This window comes from Hetaerina americana, unplaced genomic scaffold (genome assembly GCF_022747635.1).
Source record: "Hetaerina americana unplaced genomic scaffold, ioHetAmer1.1.p SCAF_10, whole genome shotgun sequence".
NCBI lineage: Eukaryota > Metazoa > Arthropoda > Insecta > Odonata > Calopterygidae > Hetaerina > Hetaerina americana.
The window spans coordinates 27,703,568-27,720,701 of NW_027286070.1; the positions used below are offsets into that span (position 1 = coordinate 27,703,568).

General features: G+C 32.9%; 1 protein-coding gene across 1 annotated transcript in view; it reads right to left on the minus strand.

Moving 5' to 3' along the window:
• Positions 1–10,010: 10,010 nt before the first annotated feature.
• The window catches only part of Plc21C (Phospholipase C at 21C), a 48,523-nt gene continuing 41,399 nt past the window's right edge, over positions 10,011–17,134 (minus strand). The window contains exon 25 of the mRNA XM_071598461.1: positions 10,011–16,250. The gene's annotated coding sequence lies outside the window, so the exon portion shown is untranslated. The remainder of the gene's footprint in view (positions 16,251–17,134) is intronic.

Below are 17,134 nucleotides of genomic sequence, written 5' to 3' on the forward strand. Positions count from 1 at the left end.
AAAACACTACGGTGCAACAATGTCACATGGAACGACGCCGGCGGAGTTGGGTTGGTACACTATTAGAAAAGCTGAATGGCCGACTATTTTTATCGGCTAAGAAAAAATTTCCACTAATTTCCACAGAAGTTTAAAATAATCCTTAATTGAGACACTTCAAGTAAAAGGACTTTTAGTGCTACGCGTATACAAATGGGGTCATAGAAAAATATAGGAAATACAAAAGGCAGATTATTAGACTTTTGTATCATCAATAACATTTATTTATTATATAATATTGACAGATATCCGCCGTAACTTGGCGGAAATCGCAAAGCATGGTTACAAAAAATCTTTCTCCCATTATTAATCAATTTTTCCCTACTTTAACCAAAAGACCTTGAAGCAATAACAAACGAACTTCGTCACCCTCTTTACATCCCTCCCTCCATACTGTGTGCTCCCCTTTCTTCCAAATATTAATTACCCTATTACCTGTATACATTTGCCCTTTACAATAAGGGACGTAATTATCTTACGGGTTTACTTGATGATGAAAGTTTTTCGCTGAAATCGGCTTTGAAATAAACATATTTTGATGGCATGAATTCAATTATTTTATACTAACACAAAATTGTTTTTTGAAAATCGAAAATGCACTTAATCTTTATGTACCTTAATGAAAATACAATTTCAGAGTTTATGAAATATTAATAAGATATATCGCCACACTTAGTGTTTCCGATGGTATATCAACTAAGGTGAACAAATTTAGCTTTCTACGCGTTTGATTGAAGGATTGACGGTGTCTAGACTAGGCTCAGTCGTAAAACATCCTTAATGGAAATCGATAATTCATTCAACAGCAAATGAAAAGAACATTTAAACTAACATTGATTTAAACAAACATTTATCCCACCAATCGATTCAGCAAATCGAGATTGCGTGAGGCTAGTTCTCTCTTCATACTATTCCCTATGGCAGCGGGATGATAGTCTCCTAAGTTATGTCACATTTGAATCTGGGACTTTTCCTTCAGAAACCTAATGTCTTACCTGATTTAATCAAGTAAGCACGTTGTATTACTGGGTTAGCCGATAAAACTTCTTCATATTTATTGGCATTTTTTATGAAAATTTAACTTTTTGCTGACAGTTGTGACAGTGGATCACTGAGTGAAAATGGCAAATAAAAAATATTTTCTCATTATTCAGATAAATATAATGCACGTTGCATGAGCAAGGAGCAGATCGCGTTTTTAATGGGGTACAATTATAGAATATTGCTTGCATACATGCATCAAACAAAGCAATGCGAAATTATGTCGGTCCGCTATTCTATAATCCGAGTTCACACACGTATATTTTATATTCTTTATGAAGGAAAATTAAGTCTCGCAATTGTACTTTATGATATATTTGAAGTGATTATAGGGTGATGACTCTAAAAATACAATTTTTACTTAATATTTGAGCAAAGATTGCCTTCAAACGGTTACTAATTTGTTTAGAGAATTTTTTAACTGTAATAATTAGAAATCACTAATTCCACAGTTGAAAACAATAGCTCTTACAGATTTTAACCTACGGAACACTATTTTCAAATCAATATATAACGGCCATCATAGCCTGAAAAAATGTAAATCCGTACATGGAAACAGTGGCATTAACCTACGAGGGAAAAATAACCAACCTTTGTATCCACTTATTTGGTTTTACTAATAATTTGTAAACCATCTTTAAAAGGAAGCAAAACATTCTACAGTAATACAAAGCTTTAGCAATAGCTTTTACAGTTGAACTCTTCCAACCAATAGGCCATAGCCAATACGGAACCCTGCTCATTAATACGAGCCTTACAAAAACAATATGGTTTCAATTTGTTTCACACGAAGACTAAACATACAAAGATGGAAATCCATCATGTAATTCAATATAACTCTACGTTGGATGCAATCCAAAGGTAACATCCTCTTAAATGAACCTGAATTTTGTATGAACCAGACTCACAGTTAATACGGCTAGGAGTAGAACGACGTTTAAGACCGCATAACCTAATAATAGAGCTGACCACCCCACTTCGACTCCTTGCAATCCTGAAAAGTAACAGTGAGTTTAAAAAACTGTTTGGTGGAAATATTTTCTCCTTCTTTTACAAAAAACTATTCATTCATACCTGGCCTGAATTGCTTGATATACATGGACGTACTAGGATGCAACTGCATCTTGGCGATATTATCAACTCTAGCAAATGGTTTCATTGGACCTTCCTGGAGAGCAAACATCTACGAGAGAAATATGAATCTTGGGCATAATTTACGTATTATATCTTAATATATAATCTATTAAGAGTTGCAGTGCATCCAAAATCCTACCAAAAATATCAAACTAAGGGAGATGATGAAGATTTCATTAGTAAATAAATGTTCCATTTTGTATCTTCATCAGCTGACTTCGAATTTGATGAACCAAATGATTTCGTATGGTAAAATTTTGTTAAGGTTGCCTCTATACAACAATAAACAAAAACAAACAATCAGATACTTTTAGAAGGATACTAGAAATGAAAAATACTCTTTCATCAACATCACAGGCAGTCGCATCCAGCATTCCAAGTGCCTATTTGATCACATCTGAACGTGTAAAATTTCAATCGATCGCAGTTTCATGATCTGCAACAGTTCGAACGCAGTACATAGCCACTCACTTTCTCTCTTCGTATAGTTTCACATTCATCATTATTTGATGCCCATCCTTAAGAATTGGAAACCGCTAAAATTCAAGGAAACCACGCTTGAATATAACACCACAGATCTATAACCGGCTAACACCACAGATCTATAACCGAATGAAGCGCATAATATCGATGATAATTCCTGGATAATAATTGATCCCGAATTAAAAGTTTTCATCTTGATCAGGTTTGGACAAAAAATATCATAAATTAAACTTATACAATGATTTTTGAAATAGGACTTTAGTCATGATAGCTAATCATTCGCAGCAGTAACGCATAAAATCGTTATACAGTAAGTGCATAGTCCATCTTCCCCAACACGATTGATAGCCAGATGAAGTATCTGAAGTGGCAGTATTTAATTTCGTTTCACACCGCCTGAAGCAGAGTTAAATAATGCAGCTGATTAAATAGCTTTAAAGAACTCTTTGAATGAGGCAGAGTTACTCGTTATCGCTCCTTTACCTTAATATGTATATACTTTGAGAAGGTAATTAAGGAGATCGAGGAAAAAATTGAGGGCTATTTCGAAAAGAAAGAGTGCATAACGCTGAGAAACTTGCTTGCTTATTTGGAGAAAGAAATAAACTTGAATTGAAAAATGACGTCCCTCGAAAAAATTCTTAAGTCCATGGGATTTAAGCTTGAGAAATTGAACAATGTGAGGTAATTTCTAATGGCAAATGTGGGTATCTTTCCGGCAGCCTTATGTGTTTGCGTAAAATGCATGATCTAAGTAATGCACTGAAATGGAACGAGTAAAAGGGAAATATATTTTATTTGGATAAGATAAGGGCCAACCAAAACGTTGACCCACGCAAGATTTGGCAGGATGAGAGTGGCAATGGAGGACGGTAGGCACCTATTGGTAAAGGTGGGAGAGCTATTAGGGCACCATGTAGGCTCCGCAGACACTAGTTTCCTTGAAAGATGCACATTACCCCTCCGATCAGAATCTATCAGCGATGACTATCAAACTGATGTAAATGCGCTGGTTTTTAAGAGATGATTAATTCATTTTTGGATGTTTGGACATAGAAAACATAAGAGGGGTCATGATAGTGATGGGCAACGCGAGCTATCGCTCTGTAATAATAGGAAAGGAGGCAACTACGAACTTGAGGAAATGTGATATTCTCGGGTGGCCAGGTATTAGGGGTATCGCCCTTGATGCAGACCGAAATTGAGCGAGGTTAAACTCCTGAACAAATGCTTTTAAGCCGAGAACTAAGACCTATGAGTTAGTACTTCTGCCCATCTATACTATCTCGCAGAAAATAGGACATTCCCATCATTTTACTACCATTTTTACCCTATATAATTCATATGGTAACAGGTGAAGTAGCCAAAATAGAAAAACTAATGAATAATGAGTATGGAACAAGCGACGGGAAAAGAATGGGCTAAATGTGTCAGAGAAGCTGAAAAATTGCAATACGACTATCGCACAGAATTCCGCTTGATTCCCTAATGGAATATATTGTTGATAATCTGTAAGATGAAAGCAGAGATTTCACCTCCTGTGATGAGGCTGAAGCAGACGACATCCCTTCCGATAATTGCTGATAACTTTTGTTATTATATAGTATTGCTTCGATGTTTATGTGGGTGGGAGGGAAACCCCCAAAAATATAAAATCATTAAATAATTGTAACTTCGCCAATTACAGTCCAAAGGATGGGAAATACTATATGGATCTTGGTTAATAGTTCATAACCAAGGTTCCAAGGAACCAAATGGTTCGTTTATCGCGACTACTCACCATCCAACGTGCAATTATTCGACAAATCTGACGACGCTGTTCGGCATAGCTAGGAATTCCGTCCGAGTTATATGCGAGAGGGAAGAGGAAACGCTCGATACTCGATCTGCGACGTCCAACAGGCATGGATTGATGAAAAGGAGTTTTTTTATTAAGGGTGAAAATACCGCAACTAGCTTTACTCGGAAGTTTATCGGAATTGCATGTATCCAGGATACTCAGAGAATCGGAGGGTATCTTTGGACCAGGAAATCGAATTTTAAGAAAAGCATTTAAAGGATTTAAAAACTTGCGATACATCCATGAGCCTATTATTATAACTATTTAATTTCACATTAGTGAGTTAAATCATACACATCCCCTTAGGAAGAGGAGGAAAATAATTGCAGCAAGAGATTCAGCCAAACTACAGAAGTTATTGATACAACATTTCAAATTCCTCACAGTAGCATTAAAGGATAAGATGATTTTTGTGCTATGGCTACACTACCTAACATAAAGGATAATGTTATACATGTATTTAACACTTATTTAAAAGTTATGATTTCAGGAAAGTCCCAAAGTACCCAATGCCTAAAACAATGCTGACATAATCATAAAACATTGATTTATTCACAAAAATGGCATTATTAAAGGCAGAAATTGTTTTGTATGCGATACATATCGACAGGTTTCCTATTTATGTAGGTAGATGTAGATTTGTGGAAGAGAGCATTATATTTGCAAGGGAAATGGAGTTGTTCATGGTGCTATAGATTAGATACCAGACTTTACCCTACAATTTAAAATTATACTCGCATTTTGTTTGTTAGTGGAAAGGGAGGAAAAGAGAGCAAGGGACGGTTTCTCTAAAACAAAGTCTCTGGGATATACAGGATCCTAGGCTATTGCACGCTCTTAGTTTATGGAGATCCCCTAAGTACGATTATGTATAATACCTTGTGTCTACCATGTTTCCTGACTCATAAGACACTTTTTTTATATTTCTGATTAGTGCTCTTAACCTTGTAAGATAATCTTCTCTCACAATGACAGCAGTGGTGTTAGTAGTCATTTCCATACAAGTGGTGGTCGTACTCTGGGTACACCTCCATTTGACACTGTATCCTCCCTTTAAACATTTTAAACAATCTTCTAGCCGTAATCAAGGGAAGAACAGACTCTCCATAAGTCTCCTGATGCATTAACTAGGCCTTGGGTGAAGGCAAAGCAGGATTAAAAGTAACTTATTACTCGTCCCATTGTTGATACAGGCGAACTGAACATGTGTCAACTTCAATTGCTGCCACTGATGTAATACTAAGGCCAAATCAATAAAACTTATACCATTTATCCATTTCACATGTTAACTAGCCATTTGATATTAAATTTGCAGTTGGGATAGAAAATACATTTGACTCTAGATGGTTGGGTGAAAAAAAGCTCTACTACCTACGGAAGAGATTCCTTCAATAGGGGAGATCACAAAAATTCCCTAAAGTTGTTCAGGTAAAACTAGTCTTTAATTATTATCTTAAAAGCACCACAAAAAGAGAAAGAAATATCAAGCATACATTTTTGTATGAATTGCATTTCTGAAAGAAATCATTCCAATAACTTCTTACAGAATTATTTGTCTAAATATGGTAAAAGAAAACCTAAATTTTAATGAGTATGTAAATTTTTAAACTCATAAAAAGTATGCAAATAATTATTTCACACACAAGGCTTGCTTCTTCATAATCCAAACTGCTAAAAATAATTTTTTGGAGAGGATGAAAGATAGAAGATGTCCCCAACCAATCTCATAAGCCGAGTATTGCTAAGAACAATAACTTTCAAAATTACTTTCAGGAATGAGAGCAGATGTCATTGCCTAGCCAGTCTCTCTACGATACATGTACTAGGATTTTCACCTCATCATTTCATGAAAACTTCAGCTGAAAAAATTTAAGAACCTGAAACCATCACAATTTAATTTCCTTCCAGATTTACCAGATGGTCTGTCTTACACTCTACTAACCTCACCCATTTTCCTGGCTACAGTCATAAATTCCAGCCTCACACATTGCCATCTTCTTAATTTACATTTGATCCTTTCTCCCTTCTCGAACCGTCCCTCCTACACAAGTCACTTTATACATTCTCCTATGACACTCCCTTAACTTTTAAAAAAACCACCCAATCCAACTCATATGTTGGTTAAATAGGTGAAAGGTATAGCACTTCATATCATACTTAGCCCTACACAAATTCACACATAAGGCTGAGTGCTTATGACCTGCTAGGAGTCAAGTTTCTTTCCTTTCCACGGTTTTCCAGAAAAATATGGTACCAACAAAATCACACACCTAAAAGGGTCCCCAGAGGTGTTAACACACCAAACCTAGGTCTCCTGGTCATTGGCCCAGAGCATGGCACTCCATTCAATGGACTACCAAGGCCCCAACTCTCCAAAGCATATTTGTAATAATATACATATCATCTCATCCTACAAAAACTGCTACCTAATTTATATTTTACGTCAGCAATCGTACATGTAATGATACGAGGGTTTTATTTTTAAAGTATCTCATTATTTTTGGGCATTAACTTTATTAAATTTTAACTTCTGTGAATTATTAACATAGGCACAGGATATTTACGAAATAGTAACATAAAATGAGAAATATAAAACACAATTAGAAAGATGAATTCCACCATAACATTAAAAAATATATTTAAACTATCAAAAGTTTCACAATAAAATTTTGCTCACAGTAAGAAACTGAATCATTTGGAAAAAGATTTCAAAGTTATTCAATGAAAAAATAGGGATGTAGCATTTTTATATAATTCAAATTTTGGCACAAAACATATTTCATGTAAAATGCTGATTTAATTTTAGAGACAGTTAATCATTTTATTTTTCAATTTCTTCTTACAGCCAAAATATCGTTTTATTAACTAATTTTGAAGATTTGAACAGCCAAAATATTCTTTGGCTATGTGAGTGAAATGAAGCATCTGAATATAAATATTTGCCAATACATAATAAAGAAAAAAGACTTACTAAACAAGCCGATATAGGCTTTTTCCAGTCATGGTTTCTTTTAAACCGTTTGATTGTTTACATGAATGTTTTTGGATTCATTTTCCCTTTAGAAAATTAAATGGTCACCCTAAAGGTAAATTATTTCAGTCATAAAAGTAAAATGAATAAAACTAAAATGATTCACTTGAATAACCTTGAAAATAATAGCTAAAAAATTAACTTCTTAAAAATCCCATATCCCAATATTAATAATTTTTTGGGTTGCAAGAATTTAAACAGCTGAGACTACTTAAAGGAACATTTTTTCTAGTAAAATTAAAATGTGCCCAAGGTTCACAGGTCGGCATTTGCACAAGATATTATTTCTGAGTATTTAACAATCAAACTGGACAAAAAAAGCCAAAATGATGAAAAAATTAATATAACATAGAACAAAACCTTTCATTGTTTTGTTTGACCTCCATTCGGTAGATTATATGCGAAGGTCATGTATCAAGTATGCAAGAAAAGTAAGGAGTGTGTTTCGGACACAAGTAAACTAAGGTGATTTTCGAGTTAATTAACAAAAGTGTTTGTTTTTAACGTTTCATTGAACTTTAAAAAAAATATTTTCAGCAACTTCGCATTTGTTTCTGTCATTGTCCCAGAGGAAATAGTGTAACAGTATATACCTATTTGGATACCCTCCATTTGCTGCATATCCATTTTTAAAAAGGAAAGATACAGCAAACTTGCTTCACTTCTGACTTAATGAAAATGCCACGTGTATCTTTAATATCAGAGTTAATAATGTTTTACACAAAATGTGTTCACATGCAACAACACAACTTAATACTATTTACTATCTCCAATCTCAACACTCATTTTTGCCTCTTTTGATCAAAGTAAATTTAATAGCCACGCCAAAGAAAATTTAAGGATCAATTTCAAATAGCATACTTACAGCATAAAAAAATTTGAATATTTCAACTAGTTTCCTAAAATAGGTTTAATGGTTCTGAAATGGGATTGAGAGAACTCACTAATCAAGGTCATATTCAACAGGACCAAAATTGAGTTCGACCACATTTGAAAGTCCCCAAAACACTTTGAAAATTACCAAAATAATTTGTAGATCATAATGGCAGGAATTCTGCGATATTGGAGTAGGATTTAATTGATACATTAGCAGCTAAAATATTTGATTTGTAGAGAAAAAGGTTTTTCGATAGAAATGGCCAAATTCATTCGGATAACAAGATGTCAATCCCACGTAATTTGAGTTGGAAATAACAAAAAAAATGATAGTTTCTCAAATATTTCATATTTCTCACAATTTATTTTCCAACATTGTTTTTTACTTAAGTAACGACAAAATTCCCTTAAGAGACAGTGACAGATATTCCCCAACAATTTAAGAGTACACTGCCGCTTCCCAGTGTTCAAAGACGGTTGGGACCTACTCAAGTGCACACTGATTGCAGGTATGATCCTTATTTTTGATTACTCAACACAAACACCTTTTTTCCTTCACATGAGCGGGTGCCGCATATTTTTGTTTACCAAATTTATTTATCTTTAATTAGTATAGTCCTATGGATAAAAATGAGGCAAATGTATGAAAAATTGTCCCATTCTTTAAATAATTCTAGATTCTCAAGGTGTAAGAGCTTTTCTTAATTGGATTGGAAAAATCATGCCGAGGGTGAAATTTGTATTAAATAGACATGATCCACGTTAAAGCAATCTTGAAGACTTTTCTCATTGACAATTAAGTCCACTTAATTCAGATTTAAAGGAGTAAATGATTCCTTGCCTAAAGAGATTGATGCATGCAGAAGTAAAACATATTTGGTCCAGGATTTAGAGATACAAGTAAAAGGAGATATTCAGAAGTAAACAGAAGAAATAAACTAATTAATGAAAGTGATTATATTCTTGCACTCATAAATAAAATGATTGTTTTAAATAACAGCAAACCATTAGCTTTAACTGTTTATCAAATCCCATTTCATGTTTTTTAAAATCCTGATTTTATGCGCACTCAGCACTTTGCTGTCAGATCGTTTGTAAATCTCTTAAAGCACTCAAATCTCCTTTTTTTTCTTTGCAATAACTCTGGAGTGACTTGATTATCATCATAGAGCCATAACTTACTCCAGAAAAATTCTAGAAATCACAAATTTCCAAAAATGTCTCATAGTTAAGTGAATTCTAAGAATACTTCATTCAGATTGCATGAAATTCATTATCCACAGTTGAAGAGAATTTGGGAGTGAGATGGATAATGGATTTTGCGGGACATCCTAATGTGTAAGGAAAGTTGATTCGCTATACAATTTATTTCGAAAGTGTTTACACAATAAACCTGAAATTTAGATTTAGGGTGTGAGACATGATATATTTCACTGATAACAACAAGAGATTAGACAATGTTGTAATGATTGTACAATGCATTAAGTTGCCACTGTTTTAATGTATCATGCATATTTTATGATAGGCAGTTGTAGTTGCTTCACTAAAATAGCAAACATTCAAATATCCAAATAAAAGCATTTATTAATTCAGACTAGTTCACTTATGCCAATCGAACATATAATTTTGGTCATTACATTGATCCAAATTAATGTACACGTTTTTAAAAAAAAGCAGTGTCAACAACTTTGTAACAATGAAACAATGACATTTGAAAAAAAAACTTTAAAAATAAATTTAAAGTCCAAATTCACCATAAAAAATATAAATATTTTATTGGTGCAATTAAATAAAATATTGCTTCATGAATGCCACTATCAGATGAGTGGAGTGGATGGAAAAAAAACAATTGAGCAAGAACTATATTCACATTCTTACTCTGAATTTGTACGATTAATGAACTCATTCAAATAACAAATTACCATACCCCAAGTAAAGAGTCAATGAACTTTATATGGAAATAACATCAATTTTTATAAACTCAACTTGGCAACATTCGTAACAGAATTTTGGAGGCATATTTAAAGCTCTCTATCAACAAAGAAAGCCTATTCACGCTCACAAGTATAGTCTATTTGTCAAAAATACTATACCCTATTTCTCACCATTCAGTTTTATCTCAACTATGAATAGCAAAAAGTACATCAATGTAGAGGGCAATACTATCATAGGTGGGAACTAATCACTCAATTATTCTAAACACAACTTTGATTAAGTCTTGGGGTCAGATTTTTGGACATTGAAAACTGCTTTAATAGTCCATTACGCCACATATGCTGGAGGTATGAGAATTACCTGTTATTATTCAGATGTTAGTACAATAATCACTTTTAAAACACTTATTGCTAACGATGAAAATTCTAATAAAACCCAAAGTTATTGTTAGAATGTCAAAGTTTAAAAATGACCTCAAAGCGTATAAGTTCAGAGTGGTAGGTACGTTGGTACCCAGGGAAATGCCATTTGAAGAAAGTCTGAAGGCAAGGTACAATTTTGGGGTATCACAGTTTGACTAAGTTACATGTTTGTGTAAACTCTTGCTGACCAAAGTGTTCCACTTGAGTATAGAGGGTAAAATCTACCATTCAGAAGATGTTCTTGGCATTGAGGCTATGAGGGATTGAGATATTTCATATTGATGGTCCTGGGGGGCAACAGAATCACAATGCTGCGGAATTGGAGTAAAACTGCATGAGGTTTAAATAAAGTGCAAACCGATGATTTCCAAGGGAATAATGACTTCTTCACTAGTATTTTGCGGGAGTGCCTGAGACAGCAACAATTTTCACCCAGCGGATAACACCAAAAGCCTTAGTGAAAGAAGTTTATAAATACATTGGTATTTAGCATAAGGTATTTTAAGCCAACAAATCACTTGAGAATGAGACTATAAACTAGTGAAGGTGAAATGAGAGGGGGACAGTGAGGAAAAGCAAGTTTTTTTTTGTGCTTTGATAAACAGTTAAACCTTTGAAAGTCTATCATAGCTGCACTAAAAGGAAGAAAATTAGTGATTAAGACTGCTTTTTTTAAGTTTACCATCACTTCCAAATATATACTGGGATAGTATTTTAGAGGGAATTCAAATGACTCAAATACTTCTTATGGAAGTAATTTTTCATCTGTTAAAACTAACCTAAATGGATTTAAAAATGCAAATTTGGTGCTAAATTAATGTCTTTTAATATAATTATTTCAAACCCACTGACTCAGAAGAAAATTGCCGAGTTACAATTTGTGCCAAATACAACGCATACTTCCATCTACACCCGAGTATGCGATTCCCCAGGGCATTAAATTCTGGTGAGTGACATTTTGAAGAAAGGGCAAAGATGGCTGCTTATCATTTGGCGTTATTAACAAGTATACAGGGCCAGAAACATGACTGTGTTCACTATTTGACAATGCATTATTTATGAACCACTGGCAACAGATAAAGCAGTTATTGAATGTATTTAAATTGAGTATTTATAATCTACCAATAATAACATATAGTTGATCACACCAAGTTTATTTGACAATGAATGAAATAAAAATATTTTGGCTACGACCCAGGGACTAATTATATAATGTAGGGAAACCAACAGGAAAAGATATGCTAAGGTAAAGATGATGTTATATTCTAACCTGTTTGGAATCCATTCAAGGAATACTATTCCTCAGTATATTTTCAAACAAAGTGCTTTTCAGAAAGTGCATAAATCATAAATATTTTAGTTGAACTTTGGTCAGTGGAGAGATTAATCAAAGAAGGGTTACTGTAAGAGTTCACAAACTTTTCTAAAATTAATGGAAAATTAAAGTAGCTTTTGAATTTGAACTTGCATATTTTGATACTGCTCACCTCACAATTTGCCTTGGGAACTAGATATAGCGTGAAATATCATGCCCAAAAATCAGGATTTACAAAATGTAAAATTGAATAATACTAAGATAATTAGGAATCTTTAAATTCAACAACTTTCATGGAACTTCTTTCATTGACCTGATTTCGTTTATGAGCGTGATACGAGTTAAACACTAACACTACAGCAGGGGTGATAAAAATCAAATGTTAAACTGTTTATCTTTCTCAAATGATAATTCATCTTTTGATGACAAAGATTTTTGGTTAACTGACCAGTTGAAATCATTTACCCTAATAAGTAGAATGAGAATACCTAGCCCTGATAACATTTTGTTTTGAGATTATAATAAAAAAATAATATTACCTCATGCAGTAAAATTAAAGTTGCATAGAAACTAATACATGTCAAAATTTGTGACATCTGTTTCAATCACCATCATCATTAAAACGGAATTTTACACTTAACATGCCTGCCAGCTTATTCATTTGCTCAAACTAACGTAGTATTATTCACTTAGTTTTGAAAAATTCTTTGCAAATTTTATGGAATTTTGTAGCAAGTAGGATAGAAAAAAAATAGTCTGAATATAAAAAAAAAATATTATTTACAGTGATGTATACATTTTGTGTTTTTGTTTGTATTAAAATGGTTAAAGTTAATGATTAGTAACAACATATTTTTATGCATTAGTGACACACACTAAATCCATTTCACAATCTATTATTTACTTTACACATCATCACATAAATGCATTTATTGCTTCTAAAGTTGTACAGTAAAATATCGGAGTGCAACATACTTAAAGACCGTTAAGTGGTGGTTACGCTATTAAAACTACGTCCTGTTTCAAATGATATTTCCCTCAATTAAAATTATAATGATGGTAAAAATTTCCTCATTGAATATTAAAAATTCTGGCAAGAGAAAAGGAGACAAAATAATTACAGTTGTGTTTCTACTGTAATCTGACCATATGAAAATTACAATGTCACCACATGTAAATGGTAATTTTCTAATGATACCTAGGAACTCACAAACAACACTGCACAACAATAGACTGCCAGTGATATAAAAATTATTTACATTCACACACAATAGTCATTCAGCAACTTGTATCACATTAAATTTTCATCATAATTACCCAAAAGCGTCATACAATAAACTATAATACATTAATGTGAAAAAAACATTTTGAGTCAATAAATCAAAAATCAATATTGGAACCAGCGATAATATCATGTATCAAAGGTCAAGATTTATAGATTGTGGAATAGTACAATAGAAAATTGCATAAATTAACTGCATCTGTTCATGAAGAGGAAAAATCTTCAATCGTTTATGCATTCGTATAAACCATACCTGATTGGAATGAGAACAATAATGTCATGTTGTTAGTACAGTTAGTATTTTATACATTATAAACAGGGGTAATTCAACAAATGGGGTTTACAAAAAAGAGAAAGGCACACATTCTCCATTGGCAAACACATTTCATTTATGATGGCCAAAGATAATTAAATGCAGATAAATTTTACGCATATTTACAATTTTACCCAGTAAGCCTTTTGACAAACAATTATGGCAAGCAGCACGCAAGCTAATTGAAATGATATTACTCTTTAGTTGGAATGCTTGACATAGACTACTGAGAAAGGCATAGATTTCTTTTTTTGCATTTAATTATAGCCAAAAGGTATTTAGTCAATTGAGTTACCATAACGATTTCATATAAATAATATCATTTTGGATAGTTTATATTGAGCAACAACAAAACATTAAAATCCTATTCTAAAAATGCCCTGATAAACATTTTTCATATTATCTGTGTTGAATATTTCTTCATGTGATGTTGAAAATGTAACAATTTTAAAGTAACAATACTTGTAAACATCGTTAAAATTCGTTTCAAAATCAAAGTTGGAAATATACATAGAGCATAAAAAGGGATGTTAAAGGATGTCTTTGACAAACTTGACAATGATTTAGGCTAAAACTCTGGCATGTAAAAATGCCTTCTTTCCCACATTTGTTGAGAAGGAGACTCTCATATCCTTCGTTGCTACAACTATCCATAGGTAATATAGTGTTCCTTTGTCACAGTACTGAGATTTATATTCATGCAGCATCACATCAGTCTGAAAGACTACATAATATCAAGAAGATCTACACATTAATTTAAATAGGCCGATTCACTCAAGACACGTACATAGAGCAGTTGCCCCACTTTGAAAGTAACATCGTTGGCTGAAAATGCAGCCTCACATTTTCCTACTCTAATCAACAACAGTAACAACAACAATAACAACAAATGAAGGAGTGATGAATGGGCAAACAACGCCATGAATGCAAACCTTGATAAATTTGATAACTCATTTCACAACACCATAGAATGTTAAGAAGTTCATGCTCCAATTCACAATACTTTCCCCAAATGGCGATAAGCATCACACCTTCTAAGGGAGAGGCCATTCTTGACAAGAAATAAACAGGTTACCACTTTTGATTTGCATGGCATTTCACACATGGAGCAGTAAGTGGAAGTGAAGGCAAATATTACAATTCAACGATAGCTACAATGACATACATTTGGAATTTTCTAAAAATGCATAGCATAGATTACATGTAGATAATTTCATCTACCATTATTTTAATACATTTACCCATTACACGCTAAGTATAAAGATAAAGATCTAAAATCTAAAAAAAATATATATTTACAGCCACTTAGAGGTATATTAACTACTAACTTCCTGAACAAATTAGGTCAACTATAATCACAACAAGGCATTTTAGAATCTTAACAACAACTTCTGACTTAAAATTGGATTACGTGATAAGGTGGGATAAAAGTAAAAGCGTTAATTACTGCTTTTCAGAGGAGGATAAACCTGTGCTGTGAGTGTAAAAGTGATAAAGAAATTTCAAACACACAATACGTACACATAAATAGTTTAGCATATTTTTATGATTGCATAAAACATGAGGGAAAAATCTATTACAGAGTTAATTTAACAAAATGGCAGCAATAGCTTAAATCAAAACTAGACAGTAATAGTTTTTACTTCATCAATAAACATAAAAAACCTAGATGCTATATTCAACCATTTCAGATTTTGGAAAACATATAAAAAAATAAATAAGAAGTCTTTTATGCCAGACTTTTACGAATGCAGAAATAAATAACTAATTAACTGGAGCAGGTAAAAACCAGTTATTGTTTTGTGCACAGTTAAAGGAGATTACCATATAACTCCCCTCTACAAGGATCTAAGCACAGTAGGGACCTATAGAAGGTTTGTTCCTGATTTGAAACCCTGCTACGATCCTAAACGTGATTGTCTTTCTGTCAAGATATGAATGAAACCATTCACATCATTATATTTTTAATGGCTCTTTGGTCATCAATACATAGCATCTGGTTTGATTGTTCATTATGCCATCACATAACCACTTATGGAAGTTCAATTATTCACAGCTCAAAACAACTGGGCTTTGAAGCAATGCTCGTTAGATCAAATCCTTGGCAGAAAATGAAACATTCTCTGATACATCATGGCCAACACTGATGGTGTATAACCAGAGAATTTTAAGTTTAAAAACTGCTAGCAATTAGCAGTTTGCATTAGGCTCATATTTCACTCCCTATTAAACAACAATTATCCAATGGAAGACCACCCAACTAATGCCAATTTTTTTGCGACAAAAGTAACACGGCTTAATAACAAAAGCTGTCTTTTACCTCTTCATTAATATTATCTTCAGTATCATACCTTAAGCACCATTGAAGAATTTTTGTGCATTTGCCATGCCAAGCATTTATCACACAGGAAATAATACTGATCAAAACAACAGTATCCCATTTTTACCAATATCTGTCCTAATAAGCACATCTGCATGGATCCTCTTTAGCAGTGAAACTCAGCAATGATTCCCACCTACTCTTGAGACTCTTGAACATCTGTATTGCAAAAAGATATTACTCATGAGATTTTAAAATGTTAGAAAAATTAATATGCAATCAATTAATAAAAAAATTTCAACATAAAACAAAATTATGGGATGAAATAAATCTTTGATGTTAACCTTTGGAGAATTGTAATTTTTAATTAAAGTAATTTAGTATGATTTATGCAGAAATAAGAAAATTTAAGAGATTGAATACAAAACACATGCAAAGAACAACTTTTATACATTTAAGTTTTCACGTTATTTTTACCATGTGGGATGACATGCATCTACATGAATTGAGGAAAACCAAATTAATTTTACATTATTTCTTAAAAGAATCTGATCATTATCTATATAATTGCTAGCTGTATGATCTACTCTTATTGTTTGGCATATTATGAGATTTTGGAAGTAGCGATATCTTTTTCTTAAATTTACTTTTTCCAATAATCTCTCATAAGTCTAAATTATTAATTCCAATTCTGAACCTTTGAACAACCTCTTTTCTTCCCTAACCATGCTTAGCAATTTATTGTTTGTTCCCCTTCCTTACAATTTATTTTACCTGTATGTTTAAAGGCACGAATGATAACCGACAGCCCTTATCTTACTCCCCTACCTCTTACTGCCATCCTGTTTCTTCATTCGATACCTTCACTTGTGCATTCTGATATTGTACTGATTTTGGATACGTAGCCTACTCTTCTTGTTAACTTCTAACTTTTGTATTATGGCCATTATTTGTCCTGAATGTACTCTGTAAAATGCCTCCTCAAAATTCAGGGTATTGGACAAAGATATCTTGACTATACCAATTAAAAATAGACACCCAAACAATTTATGGTAATAATAATTCCTTAGGCAAAAAATAGGTCAATGACACTAGGTTTTGAA